General features: G+C 38.5%; 1 protein-coding gene across 4 annotated transcripts in view; it reads right to left on the reverse strand.

Moving 5' to 3' along the window:
• Nucleotides 1-9,109, reverse strand: part of LOC128247134 (uncharacterized) — a 69,864-nt gene extending 60,755 nt beyond the window's left edge. For 3 of the 4 annotated variants that reach the window (XM_089350865.1, XM_089350867.1, XM_089350866.1), the window contains exons 1-2: nt 9,026-9,109; nt 8,631-8,778 (exon numbers count right to left, since the gene is read on the reverse strand). The gene's annotated coding sequence lies outside the window, so the exon portion shown is untranslated. The remainder of the gene's footprint in view (nt 1-8,630; nt 8,779-9,025) is intronic. The other variant, XM_089350864.1, reaches the window with a different exon arrangement.
• Nucleotides 9,110-24,309: the final 15,200 nt, after the last annotated feature.

The following is a 24,309-nucleotide window of genomic DNA, read 5'->3' on the forward strand; positions in this document are numbered from 1 at the left end:
CTAAAACTTGTCTCAAAACATGAAAACAAGAAAGCATCATACTCAGTAACAAAACAGGCAAAAGAATATATAAGTGAATTCCAAATACAACAAAAATTCCAGAATTAGACGACTAGAAACAAGCACAGAAAAAGCTAAGCGTATGAAAACCCGTGCTAAAACTGCTGCCTTAGATATTCTCACTGATAAACGGCAAGAAAAACCTCTCAATGGCAAATACCCAAAGAGAGCTAATAATGCCAATGTTGACAAAGCCCTTACCCATCAATGGCTAATGGCTTCTGGTTTTAAATCAAAAACAGAAGGGTTTATCATAGCAGCCCAAGATCAAAGCCTACCTACAAGAAACTACCAGGTCAACATATTAAAAGAACGGCAGCTGTCCAACATGTCGTGTATATCAATAACAAAATGAAATCATTGATCATGTTGCCTCCATGTGCAGTCTTCTTGCGCCTACAGAGTATCTCAACAGGCATGATAGAGCTGCACAATATATTCACTGGGTAATTTGCAAAAACCTGGACCTGCCCCATGATAAAAACTCGTGGGAACACCTCCAGTGCTTGAAAATGATCACATCTCACTCCTTTGGAACTTCACCATTCAAACTGACAGAAAGATAGGCCAGATATTATATTGAAATACTTAAGACAAAAATCATGCTTCCTCGTTGATATGACTGTCCCAATCGATATTAACGTATCTGTCAAGACCTACCAAAAACTGATCAAGTATAAAGATCTTGAAATAGAAATTGGCAAAATGTGAAACCTCAAGACTAAAATAATACTTATTGTCATAGGTGCCCTAGGATTGCTACCTATCTCAGATACCAGGAAACCCCAAAATGGCAGAAATTTAAAAGATAGTGCTCATGGGAACTGCCCATATTCTACGTAAAATACTGTCTATGTAATCTCAAAATTTAAAACAAACTCATAATTTTCTTATGTTTTCTTAAACATTCTCTAGAACAATACGATGTACAAAACCAAATATATGATATCCTAGGCATAACACCAACATGAACTTCTAACTTGTTGTTTCTTGAGGCCTCTGGGTGAGATTTGGAACCAACTTGCACAAATGCAAATCAAAAGTCAAGCATATGATAATAATAATCATCAATAATATTAATACGCCAATTTGTTTTTTGTACGTACCTGACGCGTGTGTCACGCTTAAGAGAAAGAAACTTTTGTTGCTTAAATAAAACTTTTTAACTAGAACGCTTGCAATTTCTGGAAGAGATTTGAGACCACTACCTATGTGTTGTATTATTACTTTTCAACACCGATGCCCACTGGGCCACTGAAACAGCAACGATCTTAATGAGAAAAATTAAGATACTTAAATCTAACGCGTATGTCGAGCAAGGGAGAGAGGAAGTGAAAGAGAAAGAGAAAGAGAATGAGAGAGAAAGAGAGAAATGACGGCATGAAACTGTCTTTTCGGAGTGGTTGATAGGCACGATTGAACTGAAATTGACCCCTGGCTATTAAAGGCCCAACAACACACACTCACATTTATTTTAGGTCTTCTACCCATTTGAATTCGGCCATACACCAGATAACATGGTAAGTCTTATGTTCCGAAATTTAAATTTTGAATTTGTTTTAATTATGAAATTGCACCTCAGCTAAAAAACATCTTTTGGTTTTCGAATACAAACTTTTCTTTCTCTTTCTTTATTTTTGTTAAGTTAAATTTCTCTGTTTTGGTCAGGATTTTTCCAATTTCTTTTTTCTTGCATCAAGTAATGGACGAAAGCATGTTCAGCAGAAGAGGCTGATAGAATAAGCACCAGGCTTACAGGGAATAAATCAATTTCTTCGACTAAAGTGGGGGGGGGGGTGCTCCAGCATGGCCACCGTCAAAATTGAGGCACAAATTCGGCCTCCATTTTCATCCCATCTTCAACTTTAAAATAACTGACACACGGTACTGTAACTCTTTTCTTAGCCTATAGAGAACATATCGACCCCACAAATCGGTAAGAATTACCTCTAATTGTTGTTTTGAGAGCCTGAGGAAACCCGCTCCTATTTTAGCGGTGTAGAGACAATTAACTTTCCTATCTTCTCGTTTTCTAATTAAAAAGTAAACGCCAATAGAGGCACATCATTCTTAGCTGCAAAATACCACCAAGTAGATTTCAGCTCACTCTGGTGATTTATGTCTAACATCTGTTTATTGTTAGCATCGCTGACAAATGAGAAACTTGTTTTATTCATTTGTCGATCAATGTGTGTGTGTGTGTGCGCGCGCGCGCGTTCCCCTGCAGTCCCTTCAATAAAAGTCATCTAGTGCACGTTCTGCAAATAAATTTATGGAACACTTGTCAGTTTTATTCATAACATTACTTGGAAAGTTTTAGCATTTAGAAAGTCGCCAAGAGCATTATTTGGATAAATGGCCATTGTATTTCCGCAGCAATGTTTATTGTTGAATAATTCTTCACTCTTTCTCCTTCTCTCTCTCCCTCCCTCTCTCTCTATCTCCCCCTCTGTGTCTCTATTTCTCTCTACATCTCTTTCTCTCTCTTTCTCTCCCTCTATCCCCCACGCATACAAAGATATGTATATACATCGTGAAATATATTTGCCAACTATCGCTCCCAGAGATAGAAATGATGATTTCCCTTCGCAAATACTAATCGGGCACAGACAGTGTGTCATTAGCCAGCTGGAGGAGATGCCCCCTGGGGTTAAAAGCAGCAGTAGCATCGTCCTGTATGGCACCGCCACATTTTGTTGGCAAATATATTTCACGATTTCGTGCTGCTACTGTTTACTTCTCGTTCAGAGATTTAATATTGCTATGTGTTTGTGTGTGTGTGTGTGTGTGTGTGTGTGTGTGTGTGTGTGTGTTTAGGTGACTCCAGGTCATCAGCGTCACTCGGGCTCATCACAGATTTCGCATAAAACATGCCTGCTCGAAGAATTTCACGTTTTTCCGCAATATTTTTAGCCCCAACTGACTTATTTTTTTAAAATCTAGCACTATGTTTTTCTCCATTTCTAAGTTAAGGGTAAAAATAAAGCAACCTTGCAAAACACAACTGATTTTTATTCACAAACGCACAGAATAACAGCAATCAAATAATGACAGCGGATTGCACAACAAACATCAGCGATTTTAACTGTCGCCTGTACTCTTGACAAGAGATGCCAGTTAGTCTTTTACACCTACCAGGTTCGTTCGAATTAGCCGAGTTGCTGGGTAATTTTTCGTTCCTTTAAGAATATTGTAGAACGGAAACTTTCCATAGATTGGGATTTAAATCCTAACCTCTACAGAAATTTATTGTTTCAAGTAAATATTGAATATGGGTTACTTTTATTTTTTACAATTATAGATAACTCGGGCTGTAACTTCTGAACCAGATAGTCAGCCGCATGTAAACGATGTCGAGAGAACGTCTACTACGAATGATATTTTTTGACACAGGGCATCTCTACGAAATGCCCTGAACGAAAATAAATGAACTGCGACCAGGCTCAATAAAAGGAGCCCGAGTTATTACACGTTTACTTTACTAAATTTATACTCGGGTTAAACCCGAGCAACCCGAGTGCCGGAGTCGCCGCTGGTATATATATATATATATATATATATATATATATATATATATACTAGCAGCTAAGCTCGGTTTCACCCGGTCGGTTTAGATGATGTGGCTGTAAACCTGCTCTGTGTAAGCATTCGACTTGTTTGGGCACGCTTACGTTAAGAAACAATTTTAGAATGCCTTTTTTCTGTCAAAACACTAAAAATAACTGATCAACAACAAAAAAAAGAAGCAACCAGATTCAGCCAAATCAAAAAATAAACCCAAAATACTAAGCGAACAAAGATGAACCATCCCACACACAGATTCACATACTCTCCCTTTTACATACACATATATTCACACAGAGTTGAAATGCTGTTTGATTTATTTTTCAGCGTACAGTTTTCATCATCTCACTACCAAGTATGACATCACCCCTTTCTTATTCATCTATCAACTCTTCCTTTCTCATTCATAAACACAAGAGTAATATTATAGTAGATTATCTCGGTAACCATGGGAGCTATGAAAAAATACAAAGCCCAGCAACACCACCGGATCATTCTACACATCTGAGTAATTTTTCGCGCAATTCCACCCAACCGTTTGACCGTGAATCCCAAGACAAGAAAGAATCGCCCATGTCAAATTTTCATATATATATATATATATATATATATATATATATATATAACTTTGTATGCGTGTATGTAAATATTATATGTATCTGAGAGGAAGAGGGTAGAATGATACATGGGGTTTTGGGGTTTGTGTTCTGAGCGCGCGCACGTGTGTATATCAATCAATCAAGCAATCAATAAAAAGGAGGAAAAATAATGTATTTTATACAAATATGTCTGCTCGAAAGAGTTGGGAACAATGAAAATGTCAGAAAGTGATCGGCCCCTAAGCGCTTTAAAAAAAAGATCATTCTATTTTATATTTCTCTCTGCTACAAGAAATAAACAGCAGCAATAATTAATCATCCATGTTCGAATAACAAATACAACCACGACAACCACAGCAACAACAACAACAGCAACAAAAAACTACTACTTCTCTCTCATCTCATAGTGAGCTTTATTCACACTAACTTTCCATTCCTTCTTCTAATACAGTGCTTCTCAAATGTTTTTATAACTGTCTCTCGTATACTCTTACCAACGCTTCTTCAATGACCCATTGCAGCGATTCAGTGCTCACGTTTTTAACGTATGCAGACGTAATATCAGGCTAAAATAATTTAGTTCCAGGTTCTAGTTTGACGTGGTTGACTGCTAATCACTGCTTCTCTTTACTGTAAGCGAATATTTCACGTGTCACCGCTTGACTCTGGTTATTGACCCAACCTTTTGGCACGTGGCTTCGGCCAGACTCAGGTGAGTATTATTTGTGCTTCATATGTACCACACTAGCCTATTTTTTCCTCAATGACCATATATAATATTCCCCCAGAGGGCAATACCACAGCCCAATTTGAGAAGCACTGTCTTACTACTACTACTACTACTATTACTACTGTGAATACTACTGCTGCTAGTGATGCTGCGGATGTTGCTGCTACTATTACTACGCCTACTATGATCTTACAGTTACTTTTGTTATTTTTTGGTCATTCTTGTTCTTGTGTAACCCCCTTTTATATGGAGCAGAAGGTACCTCCTGCAGCTTGGTTTAACAGCACTATCTGGCGCTTGGGTGCCTGTAGTAGAGTTTATTTTGTTCCAAGCATTCAGACCAGGCCTCCTGCCTAAGAGCTTTGTGTCCTATTCACGCACCATGATGTCAAAAAAAAATTTTTAAACTAGATGCAAAATCCCTAACCAATTCTCCCTTCCCTTCTTAAACAGCCAAAGACTTCTCTCCTACCTAGATTCCACATTACCTCTTATATGCAAACCAAATATCCTATTTCTCTCTGAGACAAGAGACTGTCTACAATCCACCTTTGCCACTCAGAATACACTCTTTACTCAAAATGCACCACCAAAAGGTAGTGTCTGTACATATGTAGTCTCAACCCTCTCTCTCCCCTTTCCCCTCTCTTTCGTTCTCTCTCTCAAACTCTCTCTCTCTCTCTCTCTCTCTCTCTCTCTCTCTCTCTCTCTCTTTCTATCTTACTCTTACTCACTCACTCACTGATCCTTCAATGGCCTTTTTTCTTCAAAGTTTGGCTGTTTCTATACATCCTACTTGCCTCCATTAGAGGATGCTCTCCAGATCTGGCATACGATGTATACGCTGCATTTGGCGGGGCGGGGTGCACTTTTAACCCACTTAACTCTCTATCTCCCCTTGTTGAGTTCAATCCCCAGGCCCTGAACTAACCACTATATTCAGTCCTTCCTTCCCAAAACCTCAGCCTTCTGGAATCTTCTCCCTACTCATGTTTTACCAGTAGATATTGACTTAGAACAATTTAAATAGAAGTTAATGGTATCAAGCTCACTAGTCTCGGAGGGCCTGCAAATGTCATGAACACTGCCGCTTCCTCCTGGCTCAACAAGTAAAATAAGTAAATAATTATGTGTGTGTGTGTGTGTGTGTGTGTGTGTGTGTGTGTGTGTGTGTGTGTGTGTGTGTGTGTGTGTGTGTGTGTGTGCATCATAAGAAAAGAGAAAATCACATCTTTAATTGGTGATTACACCATCCAAACCGACGATCGTTTCTGATGTATCAACATATTTGGATACAGAAAATATCAGTCAAATTAATACGTTAACACACCACTATCAAGGCAATCCAAAATTAGTTAAATTCAAAGTCAACTAAGAAAATATTTCCAATAGACGTCTAGTAAACGAACGCATACAAAAATGACGTTAAGAAGGAATATAATATACTTATAAAAGTTAGTTTAGTATTTAAATTTTGATGACGTTAGTGGATAACGAAAGAATAAAAAATATACACATGAATTCTTCAGTATGGCAATTAGAATATATAGAGATTCTACGTCACAGCAATTAGTTATCTATCTATTGAATATGCTAGACATTTTTAGAAGAATTATGCATATTATATCATATGAAAAGCAATTATAATTAATAGGTTATTTAGAATTGAAATACTTTTCTATATTTATGAGAACATTTTAATGTAAAATTACCCTTATAATCTAATAATATTAATTCAGAAGTAATTATATAATACATTTCCTCAAGGCAAAATTTACATTTAGAATTACTAGTATTGTACGATGGGGCATAACTAATAAAGGACCATTTTAAATCATACTTATCTTTTAAATCCCGAATGCATTTATCAACTTTCATAGAATTACCTTTTCTTCTATACTCAAATGAATAAGAATGATCATGAAATCTAGATTTTCATATTCTAACAGACGAACCTATGCAATAACTCTTACGATCTGTTATTACCTTACATTGATACATTATATTCTTCCTTAAACGCTGATTTTCTAAAGGACAGGTAATTTTGTTTTTACTATTACACAGGCATTTATTCACTTGTATGTGATATTCATGGTTAAAAGAATTAGTACTAATCCTAAAAAAACTAGTTCTGAAAATTTATCATTAGAGTTAATTCTACAATTCACAATATCGATTCCCGGAAATGATAGAATATTAAATATGATGAAAATAGTGAGAGTATCTGTTGGGGAAGACATGATTTGGCATGCAAATGGTTCCGGGTTCAGTCCCACTGCATGGCACCTTGGGCAAGTGTCTTCTGCTAAAGCCTCGGGCCTTGTGAGTGGATTTGGTAGACAGAAACTGAAATAAGCCCGTCGTATATATATATATATAGGTAGGCAAAGTAGGCAGTGCCTACCTTGGATAAAATAGATCGACAGCAACATTTTTCTTTCGTGGCAAAATATGCACCTAATTCAATAAAATCATAAAGGTTACTCTGATTACTTTGTATGAAATGCAAAATATATATTTTTCTTATAGATTAGGTAGGCATAATTCGTCCCTGCTTTTCAATCTTAGTATTTAAGCTACGCATAATACTGCTGTAGAACACGTGCCGCGTACATTCTTCCAACAATGTTTTCTTTGCGTGCTATAAAGGTAGGAGTAAATCTGCCTACAACTCAGTCGCACGCCTGTTTCGCTTATTTTTTCTATGTGTTTTACTACATAAAGGTCACCAATTGCCTACCCTTGGTAATTACTGACGGCACGTACCTAGTATGTATGTATGTATGTATGTATGTTTGTATGTATGTATGTATTTTTGTGTCTGTGTTTGTCCCCCGCCATCGCTTGACAACCAATGTTGGTGTGTTAACGTCCCCATAATCTAGCGGTTCGGCAAAAGAGACCGATAGAATAAGTACTAGGCTTACAAAGAATACGTTTTGGTGTCGATTTGTTCGACTAAAGGCGGTGCTTCATCATGGTCGCAGTCAAATGACTGAAACAAGTAAAAGAATAAAAGAATAAACGAATATATATGGATACACACACACACACACACACACACTCGCACATGCGCACACGCATAAATATATAAAATAGACGAGTAGTATATCCTTGGGTATGGTATATAACTGGAGTCAGAAAGTAAGACGTGAAACTAATGGCAACTTTCTGACAGGTTATATGCCAAAACCAAGGGTAAACTACTCGGCTACATAAAATATAACTGCTCAAAATTGCTTTTAGAGTGTGCTTTTTACCGGACTAATAGACAATTTACCAATTACATATATGCAAACATATATACACATACATACATACATACACACACACACACACACACACACACACACACACACACACACACACACACACACACAATACACACTCACACACACACACATACATATATATATAACGCGCTTTCGTACGGTTTCAGCCAATCAAATTTACTTGCAAAATACGGATAGGTCGCGCTAAGGGACTAAACCCGAAACCTTATGATTGTGAAGCGAGCTTCTTAATTAGATGTGGCTGGGGGCGAGCGTGTGAGTGGGTTGGTGCTTGTGTGTTTTTGTGTGCGTATGTGCACGCGCTTGCGTGTGTGTGTGTGTGGGGGTGGGTGGGTGTACAGAGTAAAAAAGAGAGAAGTTATATGACTAATTACAGAAACTTACATATACTCGTGTGTACTATAAGCTTACTGAACTTGTCTCAGTAAGCTGATCATTAGCACACGTCCAGAGGAAATACATGACAACCAAATTAATTTTCCTATTGGTTCTGGTGCTGCTAATAGTCAGGTGGTAGTGCCAGCTGGGTTGACTATAATGGAAAAAAAGAATAAAATATATAGCTGTTCATTTATCAATCTTGAACATCTGTTGTTTCATATTCCACCGATATGAATTTTCTTTACAATATATATGGTGTTCGAGCTAAATTTGAGGATGTTTTAATGTCTCTTTTTTCAGGAACAGCTTGATGTATTGTTGAACAGTCAACGGTGTCGGAGAGCATAAAGATTAAAGATTTAGTTGAGAAAAAGTTAGGTGACATGGAAAAGAATTACCTGTATCATGATAATTCGTGCCAGCTATTAAAATTCCGACATCATGGCTGCTGCTCATTGCAGGGTGAACACTGTAAAAGCTGTAAGACGTGACATGGACAGCTACAATGGAAACGATGAATCGTGGCCAGCAGGAAGGGACACAATACGGGTTCTGATTGCGTCTGCACGCCCAAGTTCACTCTCACGTCTTTGAACAGGACCTTAGGCTGCATTCTGGTAGCTATGTGAAGTTGTTGAAGACTGTGGTCAAACCCAGGTTAAAGAGAGTTCCTGCTGGAAGGCCACATGTGTGACAGCTGTATTCAGTTCCTTGGCATACCTTCGGAAAGAGTCAGAAATGGTTGTCGGAGAAATTCTACGACTTCACCAGCCCCAATTTCTGGCTTTCTATTCACCCCGATTGTTACCTTATGGATTACTATGTGTAAGGTACAGTTGAGAAAGACACAAACCGCCCTGCTTGCAACACCAAGGCCGAGTTAGTGGCCAAGATCAAGGTGGTGTTCGAAGATCTTCCCAGAGACACAGTGAGGAACAAATGCGCAAGGTTCCGGTGCCGTTTTGAGGTCTTAGAGAGCAGCTACATTGAGTAAACTGTTATCTCCCAACAACAATCTAGGTGATAATTGTTGATTTTTTTTCATACTTTTATTTTAAGATAGGATACCGTGTTTTGGTTTTCCTTATATGCAAGCTGTCAAATTTATCTCGAACACCCAGTATATCAACCATGCTCTCTCAATTGATTTGTTGTGAGAGTTTACGCCTCTTACTTTAATATCTTCATGTTCCAACATTAAGCCTCACTCTGTTTTACCCTATACTATAAAGTTTAACTGAATGAGTAATGTTAGTCTTTATGAATGTCGGAACATAAATGAGCTAAGATAAAGAAAGGACTATGTATATAACATAAATTAGATGAAGTGTGCAAGACTGCACTTGTATGAATGTGCCATGTGTATGGAGGATGACATTTTGTGGTTGGATCTTGTGGAAAAAGAAGAGAGAGAGGAGTGTATGTGTGTGTGTGTGTGTGTGTGTGTGTGTGTGGTTCGTAATTGTACAAAAAACACCCCCAAAACAAAGGGCAGAGAGAGATGAGTGAACAAAAATTGGAGTTGACGTTTCGAGCCTATGCTATTCTAAACAAAGGACTGAAGGGAGAAAACAGATGGAGAGACAGAAGGAAAAGCGAAGAAAGAAAAACATGTATCTGGATTAACGGCTGCACATGTTGAATTGACCGGAAGGAAGTGGTTGGAGACAAGAATGCTAAGGGAACAGCAGTAAGATGGCTGAAGTGTGTGTGCGCAAGCATGTGTGTGCATGTGAGAATAACGTGAGCGTGTCTATGTGTATGTATATGTATGTATGAGGTTTTGTCTATATATATGTACTTCCACCTTCACATAAACATGTATTTACGCGCACGCACTCACACATACACACACACGTCGATATGCGTACATACATGTATGCATGTATGTATATATGTATATATATATATATATATATATATATATATATATATATATATATATATATATATATATATATATATATATATATATATATATATATATATATATACACACATAACACGACAGCGCAAGCAGACACATCCACACCTTCTCTTTCTTAACTCCTTACTGAGATATAAATATAGATACAGAGAAATAAAAATAAAGGGAGATAACGTTATACTGTTTGAAGAATTCAATAATTAACATTTGCTTTGAATTCATTCTAAACAAATATAAGCTTTCACAGTCACACGTGGATGATATTTCAGTGTCTTACTAATTGAATATTATAATCATTGCTTATTCAATTCATTTATTCATTGTCGGCCAATAGGACACTTAATATAATTTACAAATGGATTAAACTGACAAGTGTTCCATAAATCTGTGTGTCTTCCCAAACAATGAATAACTTGCATGCAGTCTGATTGGATGACTTCATGAAAACACTGTATAGCCGAACAAGATAACTACATAAACTAGAAAGACGGCCCAAATCGGTTTTTCATTGATTTCTGCTGTCAAAGATGTTTGGTTGCTAAAGAATTCGTACATATGCGCACGCGCGCGTGTGTGTGTTGTTTGCATGTAATGCAATGGATACATACCTACAGGCTTGCTTGCACGCACACATAAACTCATTCAGACACATACAAATTTTGTTTTGTTGTCATTGTTTCAAGTCAAACCAGCTTTCTTTGAAGATAGCTATGATCCTGCATTTATTTTTTCAGGAAAAATGCATCTACACTTGCAATATCTATTAGAAATCCAGTCCTACATTACAGGACAAGATTTGAAGGATACTGACAACTATTTTTATATTAGATCAGTTTGTTCGTTAATAGGAGTAGCTTTGTGGTAAGTAGCTTGCTTACCAACCACATGGTTCCGGGTTCAGTCCCACTGCGTGACGCCTTGGGCAAGTGTCTTCTACTATAGCCTCGGGCCGACCAAAGCCTTGTGAGTGGATTTTGTAGACGGAAACTGAAAGAAGCCCGTCGTATATATATATATATATATATATATATATATATATATATATGTGTGTGTGTGTGTGTGTGTGTGTGTGTGTGTGTGTGTGTATGTATGTATGTGTGTGTATATGTTTGTGTGTCTCTGTTTGTCCCCCCAACATCGCTTGACAACCGATGCTGCTGTGTTTACGTCCCCGTAACTTAACGGTTCGGCAAAAAAGACCAGTAGAATAAGTACTAGGCTTCCAAAGAATAAGTCCTGGGGTCGATTTTCTCGACTAAAGGCGGTGCTCCAGCATGGCCACAGTCAAATGACTGAAACAAGTAAAAGAGTAAAAGAGTAAAAGAGTACATATTGCCTTTTTTTTTAATATTTAAAACTGTTTTGAATATGGATGTAACGCGTCCATAATATTCCATCTTAATCTCTTCTTACATTTGTACATGATTAAAAATTTATCTACTATATTAAATTTCCATTAATTGCAAGTTTGCTTCGTTTAACTCTTTTACACTTCTTTTTTAATTTAACAAGATTTGAGTGGCGTTTATCAGTTTTCTGTTCTTTGAGTTTGCTTCGGCGCACTTTTCTAAACCGAATTTCATATGATTTCAGTTGTTTATCATCTGCGGAGTGTTAACTGTGCTGGTTACCTATTCAAAAAGATTTTTTGATCCTCTTGTAGCATTTGTGTCAAAGTCCAGAATGGCTTAATACATCGGTTACACGGGTTAAATGTGTTAACACCGGGCGGGGGGGGGGGGGGGGGGAAGAATATAAAGGATAAAACCCTTGGAACATTTCTATTCTAATAAAGATGTGGTTCATCTCTGTAAATCCCTCTCTTTTTTGTATTTGCAGAATTGTTGTCCATTTATTCTTTATATGTTTGACACCCCTGCTTATAATTGGTGCTTCCTTACACGAGGCAAATATTTCGAAAATCCATTGGTAGAGAACACTATAAAAACCCTTCTGATAGCCTAACCATATCTTACTCAGAATATAATTCTGGCAATGGTCGGGCTTTGGTCCATTTAGACCAATCCAAAGCATTCGATAGGGTTGGCCATCGCTACCTGGTGTCCATTCTCGCACAGTTCGGGCTGGGTCTTGGCTTCCTCAGGTGGATTATACAGTTATATGACAACATCGACTCGATCGTTCGGGTGAACGGCTTTCTTACTAAGCCGTTCTGTATCAAACGTTCGGTTCGCCAAGGATGTCCGCTCTCACCGCTTTTGTATGTGATGGCTATGGAGCCGTTACTGCGAAAGCTGAGTGGCATCCCGACGAATCCAGGAGGTGGAGGATTGGTTTCAGCATGTGCGAACGACTTCACCATCATTGTGACCAAGATGGAACACCTACAGAGGGTAGACAGTATGTTCCAAAGGACATTCGGGCTGGGGACTTTGGATAACTTCCAAAAATCTCTAGCCTGGCAATGTTACCGAGGAGCCTTACCCGTTCGAGATAAGCTCACCAGACACGGCCAGCCTGGTCCATCGGCCTGGACAGGATGTGAGCAGGATAGGGAAACCGTCTTGCAAGCTATTGTTCAGTATCCGGAAGTGTCAGAAGTGTGGACTTATGCGGAAAACCTGTTGTCAGATACAAGAAGAGTACAGCTGTCGTCTGAGTCTATTTTAAAAATTGACCCGCCGGATTTCCTCACGAAAGAAGGTAAGAATTGCTTTCTCGCAGTAGTAGCAATTGCGAAAGAGACGATATGGAAGACGAGAATGAAAGGAATGGCGATAGGCAACTTCATCTCCGGTCTCGAGTTGGTGAGATTCTTTACCTTTCACCTAAAAGTGAGGCTGAAGAAAGATGCCTGTCGGAGAGGATGTCTAAAGACAGATGGATGCATGTAGCGAGAATGCTGGGTGTGAAAGACTCCTCGTGAACGTGGCATAAGGCTGAACAAAAAGGTACCGTAGCAGAACAGGGCTCGTGGGGTCGGAGCATAACCTGTTTTTCTATCTCATTGTGCATGTGTAATTTTGTCTTTTGTATTGTATTTCATCCGACTGTAATTCATTCGATTTTATTGTAAACGTTTATAAATTTTTATTATCATTTGTGCGTCTAACCCCAATCAGGCTGTGCTGTCCTCTTTATGTTGGCCCCCAGTGGGCAATAAAGAAACAAATTTTACTCAGAACATTATTTCTTCCTCTACAGTCTTCGGCTACAAATTTGTTGATCTTTACAGCCAGAAACTCTTCTGCTCCTATGAAAATGATTTTTTTCACATAGTTATTAATTGTCTGCGATATTATTACATGGAAGTATCTTTAAGTCTTTGGCGCTAAAGTACATCTTACAAACCTTTGTCTCACTTTCCCTATCTCTCGTGTTTTCTGTATATATTTCTGCATTGATACCGATATTTTTGCCTCTCACTTTATTCTTTCTCTCTTTCTCACCGTCTCTCTATCTTTTTTTCATTCATCATTATTAATACCAACATCACCAACAACGCCTTTACCACCATCACAATCATAAGAGTGTACTTATTCTCTTTTTTCTAATTACTTCCCTTCGCCTTACGTAGCATGTAGGTAGGCACGTTCTAATATATAGCTAGAAAGAAATTAGATAACATTATACGTAATGATATCAATGGTACCTGCCCTAGATATAGAAACAAAGGATGGAATAGAATACAAAGAACTTGTGACAAAGAAAACAGGGTGAACACGTGGTATAAAACCGACAAATATCAAGGAGTGATGTTTGTAGAGGTCACAGCCCATGGAGAACTAGCTCGTAGATTTAGAAAAGCTCTGAAGGAGACCAAACTCAACATTAAGATTGTTGAAAAGCCAAGGAACTCCGTCAGATCACAACTATGTAGGACGTACTCCTTTGAAAATACCATATGCACCAACTTGACATCCGCATCTTATCCAAGCACCCAAAAGACCCAACACTCAGACAAATACGGGAGTACGTCCTTATAAATGAAACTTCCCCAATACTAAATAGGAAATATACATAGCAGATATCATAACCCTATACCCACAGTTCACACAGGTAGAGTAGAATAGTTAGTGGGCTGTTATGTGGATAGATATATGTATGTATGTGTGTGTAGGTGAGTGTATGTATGTATGTGTATATGCACATGTATGCAAGAATTTTTTTTCTTGTCTTTAACCCTCCAATGCGGAGTATAGGCCACTTATAATTGAATTCCATGTCGCATAATTTTTCGCTTCATCCGGATTCCACTGTAAAGCACTTTTCGCTACATTTGGTGTGTCCTTTCTAATTGTGCTACCAATCCACTTCCACTTTTTCTTAAATATTTGCTCCCTAATCGAAACATTTGTTCTTTGCCATAGCTCCATATTGCTTATGTGTTCGGGACATCTAATTTTAAGTATACTACGCAAGCATCTGTTGATGAATGATTGTATTTGCTTATTTGACTAAACTGTTCTTCGCCATATCTCGGCCCCATACAATAGCACCGCTTTTACGTTAGTGTTAAAAATTCTTATTTTGTTCTTTATTGAAATTACACTTGCGATCCATATTTTTTTTAACATGTGAAAAGCGGTCCTTGCCTTACTTATTCTCGTCCTAATATCTTCGTCGGTGCCGCCTGAGAACGTTATCTTACTACGTAAATACGTAAACTTGGTTACATCCTCTAGTCCACTGGTTTCTAGTTTAATACGTTCGCTGTTTTCTTCATTAACGCGCATAATTTTTGATTTGTCGCGGTTGACTTTCAATCCTAGTTTGGCAGCTATTGCTTCTAATTTTGACGTTTTATTTTGCATTTGGCTATATGTTTGTGAAAGTGGTGCTATATCATCTGCGAAGTCGAGATCTTCTAGAGCTTCTGCATTCGTCCATTCAATGCAAGCATATGGATATGAAAATAAACAGATCAACATACAGACGGATAGGTATATAGGTTATATGAACAGACAAGCACACATACGCAAATGGAGACTGAAACACATGACCATGTATACACACACACTTTACTTCACACAAAGACACATATGGAGACACGTGTCCACACATATGGAGATGCACATCCGTACATACAAACACGGTACATAGTTGCAAAACGCATACACACACACACACACTCAGACATGCACACACACACACACACACACACACACACACACACACACACACACACACACACACACACACATGAATATGCAGAATACATACATACAGATGCGCACACACATATATATATATACATATGCATACACATACATACATACATACATACATACATACATACATACATACATACATACATAGGCGCACACACTGACCCACGCACATGCGAACAAACAAACAAAAAGGAACGCAGTGTAAATAACGGACAGAGTGAAGACTATTGAAAAGGTTGCAATACGCAACGAAAATATTAGGAAAATAAAAATAAGAAATAAGTGGAAATTTTACTGGTGAGTGTGTTAAATTATAAGGCACAAAAAGAAAATGACTCTCCCCAGACACAAGAGAATATGCTTCAACACACGAACTCACATAAAGAATCTTGCAAACCAAATCCAAAAACGAAATGTTCATTCAGAAGTCAATATTCTAACTCTGTGCTCCTTTATTAATTCAATCATATTAGAATTGTTTTATGCATGCATCGAAGTGTCTGTGTTATAATGACGAACCTTTGGTAATGTTTGCAAAAACAAAACACACGGTAAATAGAACCAAGAACGATAATCTCTGCTATTTAATTACTAGAGTTATGTCCCTTAGCTTTTTACTAAATTCATTTAAACTTTTCGATAAATGTAACACTTGGTAAACCACGGAAAAAAAAAAGTGTCCCTAAAATAAAAGTAGCTGATTCATGTAGCATTATTTGTGCTGAATCCAAACGAGTTTCTGACATTTTAACATTTTCCGAGTTAGATTTTTGTCGGGCATGCGATTTTCTTTTTGAAGACCTGCATTAAACCAGTTCTACATAGACAGACAATAAGTAGTTTAGTTTTAGTTTCTGCAGTACATGTCTCTCTTAAGAGTCCAGCAGTAGTCATGAAGCAGAGTACGGTTCCACTTGCCCTGATAACGCTTTTGCTTTTGTTATTCTTTTTTTACACGCTCTTTTAGGTATCTCCACGCACCTTTATCGCACCCAATGTTTTTTGCCAACTCTTAAAGGTTAAAAAAAGTATCATCATCTTCAATTTTATTCGCATTTCAAACAGTTATGGTCTAACTTATAATTACTCCTGGTAAGCTATAAATTATTAGAACGTTCTTAAATACATGCTACGTAAGGCGAAGGGAAGTAATTAGAGAAAAGAGAATAAGTAAACTCTTACGGTTGTGATAGTAGAGGCGCAATGGCCCAGTGGTTAGGGCAGCGGACTCGCGGTCACAGGATCGCGGTTTCGATTCCCAGACCGGGCGTTGTGAGTGTTTATTGAGCGAAAACACCTAAAGCTCCACGAGGCTCCGGCAGGGTATGGTGGCGAACCCTGCTGTACTCTTTCTCTCACTCTTACTTCCTGTATCTTTTGTGCCTGTAATTCAAAGGGTCAGCCTTGTCACACTGTGTCACGCTGAATATCCCCGAGAACTGCGTTAAGGGTACACGTGTCTGTGGAGTGCTCAGCCACTTGCACGTTAATTTCACAAGCAGGCTGTTCCGTTGATCAGATCAACTGGAACCCTCGACATCGTTAGCGACGGAGTGCCAATAATAATAACGGTTGTGATGATGGTAAAGGCGTTGGCGGTGACGTTGGTATTAATAATGGCGAATGAAAAAAAGATAGATGGATAGAGAGAGAGAGAGAGAGAGAGAGAGAGAGAGGGGGGGAGAGAGACGGTGAAAAAGAGGGAAAGAATAAAGAGAGGCAAAAATAATAGCATCAATGCAGAAATATATACGGAAAACACGAGAGATACGGAAAGTGAGAGAAAGGTTTGTAAGAAATATAAACCTGACTTACAAGGGAGTCAAAGTAAACGTGCAAGAGAAAGAGAGGATATTTAAACACGAAGTGGGAGGGGTAGTCTTCTTGCCTTTAACCCTCCAACGCCACTTATAATTGAATTCCATGTCCCATAATTTTTCGCTTCTGTACTTATACTCTGCCATGAATGTCCCCCTTTCTCTAGTTCCTTTTGTGTTGATCTACGCCACGAGTTCTTAGACCTGCCCCTCTTTCTATATCCATCCGGATTCCACTGTAAAGCACTTTTCGCTGCATTTGCTGTGTCCTTTCTAATTGTGCTACCAATCCACTTCCACTTTTTCTTAAATATTTGCTCCCTAATCGAAACTTGATTTGTTCTTTGCCATAGCTCCATATTGCTTTTGTGTTCGGGCCATCTGATTTGAAGTATACTACGCAAGCACCTGTTGATGAATAATTGTATTTGCTTATTTGACTTAACTGTTGTTCGCCATGTCTCAGCCCCATACAATAGCACCACTTTTACATTAGTGTTAAAAATTCTTATTTTGTTCTTTATTGAAATTACACTCGCGCTCCATACTGTCGGGAAGGGTAGTAGGAAGAAGATAAAGATGTAACAAAATTTCTGATGTCAACGCGTCTTTACTTATTCTCTCCTTTCCGTTCTATTCTTCCCCATCCCCTACCCTTCCCTCTCTGTTTGAAGTGTTTCTCTTTCAAATGTATCTGTATTTATCCTAGAATATAAAATAATTACTTTTCATTTTGGTAAAAGGTCAACAATTTTGAAGGAAGTGCTTTGTCGATACCATCGACCCCAAGTAAGTAAGTATTATTTCATTACAAAAATGGTACAATGGCTAAGATGTTGTGTGTGTGTGTGTGTGTGTGTGTGTGTGTGTGTGTGTGTGTGTGTGTGTGTGTGTGTGTGTGTGTGTGTGTGTGTATTTCGCCATGATAGATCGCTGACCACTACATTTACATTTTTTTCTCCTTGTTTCTCTCCTTATTCCTTTCAGTTGAAGAGCGTAGGCTCGAAACGTCAAAGACTTTCTCTATTCCCGAGCGTTAAACTAATACATCCATTTGTTGTTTACACCACCTGTCTTCGTCTGTATATATATATATAAATTGAAAACGTAAAATTAAAACAGAACACTTGTGTTCTGTTTTAATTTTACGTTTTTAATTTATTCTTTCACCTCGGTCACTAGGTGCTTACAATTATCAAGTATTACCTCTAAAATTTGCTTTACCTATATATATATATAGGCAGAATTTAAGTTAGTTGAAATATGTTTGTCACATATTTCAACAGCTAAAAGGGAAATATACTGCAGTTACCGTGGAGAAATATCTCTCTTGTGGTAAAAAGGTCTGAAAACATCCAGTTCGTTCAGTGTCGCCATCTGTCAGGTATCTTAGACATCGATATTCCGAGTTTTTTTTTACTCTTGTCAATGAGATGTACCTAAAAGATGATTCTTTCTTACGATAATTATATATCACACACAGATGGGACGACACCGCACGAAGTTTAGCTCTGAACCTATACCCTTCGTGTTTGGCATTGAGATGACGGGGAAAAAACCCGCTTTCGCCGCCATCACTCTCGATGCAGAGCCAAGCTCCTTGGCCCCTTTATTTCCTTAATTAAGGTCCCTTGTATTCTAATCTTATCTAGACTTAATTGTTTACTAAATCTAATAGACTCAGAACGATTGGCTCGCTTGAGGGCACACCACCATCTATTATTAATAAAGGCACCGTTAATGCCCTCTGCACTAACTCCTTAACCCAGGCATAGATAAGAGTAACGAAAAATACTTGTCATACTGCATAAAAGAGAAAGAACTGAAATTATACAGCACAAGAAAAAGCAACAACAACAAAAAAAGGTATAGATATAAGCATAACATGTCTGTGTGGAAAGAAGCTTGCTTCCGCTGTGTTGATTTTTGACGAGTCGGACGGAATTTTTTGAGCTGCTTGGCAGCGGGTGTTTTAACCGGTAGAGACTATGTATTCAGACCTTAGCGAGTATGAGCTGTCCTCAGCGGAGGAGGAACTCGTTAAGGCGGTAAATAGAATGGACGAGCATTTGGAAAGAGTAAAGAGTTTTGCTGAGGCTGCAGAGGTGAAGAAAAGGGAGGTGGACCTAGCCGGGTTGAAGGAGCTGAGTAAGATGACACAGAAAGTGGGCGGTGACGTAAAGTTATTACCCACGAAAAGAGTTATGGAAAAGAAGACCATTACTTACAAGGTGTACTCAGTGGAGAGTAGGAAGGTGGAGCGGATGGAGATAGAAAAAGTAGAAAAAGCATAGAAGGGGCTTTCGAAGGAAGTGACATACATAGCGAAAGGAAATTGATATGGGACGGTGGTTATCCAGTTTAGGACAGCGGAGGAGGCAAAGAGGCTGGCGAGTACAACGGTGAGAACGGAGGAAGTGGTACTTCTACTCACGTACCTTGGAAGAAAGACTTCTAAAGTGAGGGTAGAAGGAATCCCACCCGATATAGAAGTGGCTTGGGTTGCGGCAGCCGTCCTCGTTGGTAGTGAGGAGGAGGTGGCTGCCCTCCAAGTCACAGAAACGGAGGAAAGAGGATATAAAGGAAAACACATTGGAAATCATCATACAAGCGGAGACGAAGCAGCTGGTAAATTTGGCGGAGACGGTAACGTTGAGAGTATGGTTAGAGGGCAGAGTTCCGCGATGTTTTAAATGTGGCCAAAAAGGCCAGATTAGAGCTCACTGCTCTCTACAGAGGAAAACGACAGAAGAAAAAGGAAGAAGTACAGATAGATGGAATGAACAAGGGGGGTGTATGGACAGTGACAGAGAATAAAAGGAAAAAGAGAAAGAAGAGGAAGAACAGTCAGTGTGATGTGGGACCCCAGACCAACTCCATCCCAAGACCACTTAGATCCTCCCTCCCCATACAGACACCAAACCCACCCACCCCCTCTCCCCACAGGAAAAAAAGAAGAACAGACACCACCAAATTTACACGACCCCTTCCCCAGTGAAAAAGGTTACGTGTACATGGAGGAGACAGTGTTGTCACTCAGCGATGGGGAAAACGGTAAACGAAAGACTAGATCAAAGACTAAAGAGGACTCAGGACTCAGAGGTGGCGAGTGGTGTTACTTAGTGTGGGGTGAATAACACACTTTTCATATTCTCATTTCTCAAGTCATCATTCATGTATCATTATTTTAATATTTTGATCTTAATGTTTTTCATGTTCATTTTCATGTGTCCTTCATAGCATCATATTTTTATTTTTATTGTTATATGTCCCCACATGTTTTGTAGTGTCACCCTCTATGTAACGCCTTTATGGCAATTTAAAAGAAATAAAGAAACTTGCTTCCAAACCACATGGTTTCAGGATCAATCTCACAGCGTGGCACATTGGAAAAATGTCTTCTACTATAGCCTCAGGCCGACCAAAGCCTTGTGAGTGGATCTGATAGATGGAAACTGGAAGAAACCTGTCGTGTGTGTGTGTGTGTGTGTGTGTGTGTGTGTGTGTGTGTGTGTGTGTGTGTGTGTGTGTGTCTTTAACCCCAATAGAATGAGAACTAGGCTTTAGAAATTAGTCCTGGGGTCGATTCGTTCGATTAAAAACCTTTCAAGGAGGTGCTCCAGCATGACTGCAGTCAAATGACTGAAACAAGTAAAAGAAAAAAAAGAAAAGATATACAAAAGATATGATTAGTAATCCGGAAAAATATACCAATGACTCATCTGAACTACAGATATATAAACGTCATACAGCTCCATGACCTGCATTACGTTAGTAATGAGGGTGGGAATATGCGAGCAAAATATCACTTTCTCTCTCCTTGTTACCCCCCCCCCCACACACACACACACTCGTACACAGGGATTTCTTTCTTTCTGTCTCTGTTTCTACCTTTCTAAAGAAATAAGTAGCTCACAGAATGAGACAACAAAAGGAAGAAATTATATGAAAATGCTCTCTAGTAAATAACGCAAGAAGGTTGTCTAGTTTGAGTTTTTTTATTTTTTTTATTTTTTGTTGTATGAAAGAACACACACACACACACATACACACACACACACACACATACACACAAACACACACACATACACACAAACACACACACATACACACAAACACACACACATTTATAATACAAATAATATATATATGCATATATACATATATACATATATATATATATATGTATGTGTGTATGTATGTATATATATACACACACACATATACATACACATATATGTGTATGTATGTGTATATATATGTGTGTGTGTGTATACTTATACATTTACATATATATACTTATACATATACTTATACATATACATATATATATATGCATATATATATACATATATATACATATATATACATATACATACACACACACGCACACGTATTGAACTATCTAATCGTTTTAACCGGATGATGTCCAACTAAGTCTCAGACAAAATAATAATAATAATAATAATAATAATAATAATAATAATAATAATAATAATAATAATAATAATAATAATAATAATAATAATCCTTTCTACTATAGGCACAAGGCCTGGGTTTTCTGGGGAAGAGTGACACATCGACCTCAACTGGCACTTAGTTTATCGACCCCGAAAGGATGAAAGGCAAACATTTTGCCCGGCGTGCAGGTACTGGCTCTCACAGCTTCTGATTTCAACTGATTGGAAGTGTTATCATGTACATGTTTTGTCTTGGTATAAAAGATGAGCTACAACAAAAATTCTGCTCAATAATACAGTTTAGCTTGTCAATTGTTTCGCCTTAACTAGTTGAGGATGTTCCGTAGTGGTTGATAATATGTGCATTTCTGATCATGAGCAGGGCATTATATCAGAAACATTTTCCCCCGTTACATAAACAAATATTGTAAATCTCAAACTTTCGTTTTTACTTTCTACCTCAATTCTTTCCAATTTTATTGTCGTCACTTCCGGATTCTGACTTCCGTTTCTTTAGTGCATTACTTTGACTTTTTCATTGTCTGAAACAGTACACAACTGTATTATTATAATACATCCTGTTATGTATTATTACACACGCGTGCACACACACACACACACACACACACACACACACACACACACACACACACACACACACACACACACACACACATGTATATATCTATCAAATTCATTCAGATTTTAACCTTGAAGTTTGCTTTATTGATCTCGACCACAGATACTGGCTATCAGATACAAATATAAACAGAACTCGATAGTTTTAGTGATGATAAATCTGAAAAATCTGTAAATATGTGTGTGCGTGTGTGTGTGTGTCATGTATATAAATATGTATGTATGAAAGTACGTACATATGGATATGTATGTATGTATTTACATATGTTTATATATGTATGCGTGTACATACGCGTATATGCATATATATCCATAACAAAATTATATTTACGTGAGTAATAGTTATTATATTATATTATATTGTATCATACGAGGAGTTACCCAAAAGTAATCGGAAACGTTCTCTGTGAGACAAACCCGTGGTACTTCAGGCTTCCGTCGCTAGAAGCCACTTGATGAGACCCTCAGCTATCAGTCTTCCGACCGGTGTGGTCGGATGGAGTCGTACTGTCACGTGGTGCGTCTTTATTTTGCAGTGCTTCTACCCTGTTTGTCGATTTTTGCGATGGCTGAAACGAAGGAACAGCGTGCTTCCGTGAAATTCTGTTTCCTGCTGGGGAAAACGGTGGCTGAAACAGTTGTCATGCTTCAAACAGTTTACAAGGACGCTGCCATGAGCAAAACATAAGTTTATGAGTGGTTTCCACGCTTCAGGAATGGTCACTTGTCGCTTGAAGACCAATCTCGTTCAGGATGACCGTCGACCTCCCGAACGAATGAAAACATTCATGAAGGACCTCCACCGAACAATCGAGGGACTTATTTATATGACTCGTATGTCCTGGAGCTCCTGCCAACGAATTTCAAGCGAAGAATTGCGAATGAAAAGAGTTACAACAAAATTTGTGTCTCGTTTCCTCACAGATCAAAAGCAATCACGAATGATTGCGTATCGTGAACTGAAAGAACAGTTGGAAGTTGATCCTGACCTTCTTTCAAAGGTTGACGAAGGTTTGGGATTTGCAATATTTGATTATGTAACGGGGGAAAATGTTCCTGCTAGCTGGCAGATACACGTCAGTATACTCTTTACTCTTTTACTCTTTTACTTGTTTCAGTCATTTGACTGTTTCCATGCTGGAGCACCGCCTTTAGTCGAGCAAATCGACCCCAGGACTTATTCTTTGTAAGCCTAGTACTTATTCTATCAGTCTGTTTTGCCGAACCGCTAAGTTACGGAGACGTAAACACACTAGCATCGGTTGTCAAGTGATGTTAGGGGGGGGGGGACAAACACAGACACACAAACATACACACACACACACACACACACACATATATATATACATTTATACGACGGGCTTCTTTCAGTTTCCGTCTACCAAATCCACTCATAAGGCTTTGGTCGGCCCGAGGCTATAGTAGAAGACACTTACCCAAGGTGCCACGCAGTGGGACTGAACCCGGAACCATGTGGTTGGTAAGCAAGCTACTTACCACACAGCCACTCCTACGACTATGTATCCAAACTTTTATTTATGACATCAGTTATATATTAAAGAGGACATTCCATACTGCATTGCAACAAAAATATGCGCAGTAGGGGCTGATAACAGAGCTACTGAAACTGGTGCCGAAAGCTGATGCTACGGAATTTGCAGATGTGGAAGCGGTGAAGAAAAAAACCGACGGAGGCGTTAAAAGGTA

Source organism: Octopus bimaculoides, chromosome 4 (assembly GCF_046866305.1).
Source record: "Octopus bimaculoides isolate indiv1 chromosome 4, ASM4686630v1, whole genome shotgun sequence".
Classification (NCBI taxonomy): Eukaryota; Metazoa; Mollusca; class Cephalopoda; order Octopoda; family Octopodidae; genus Octopus; species Octopus bimaculoides.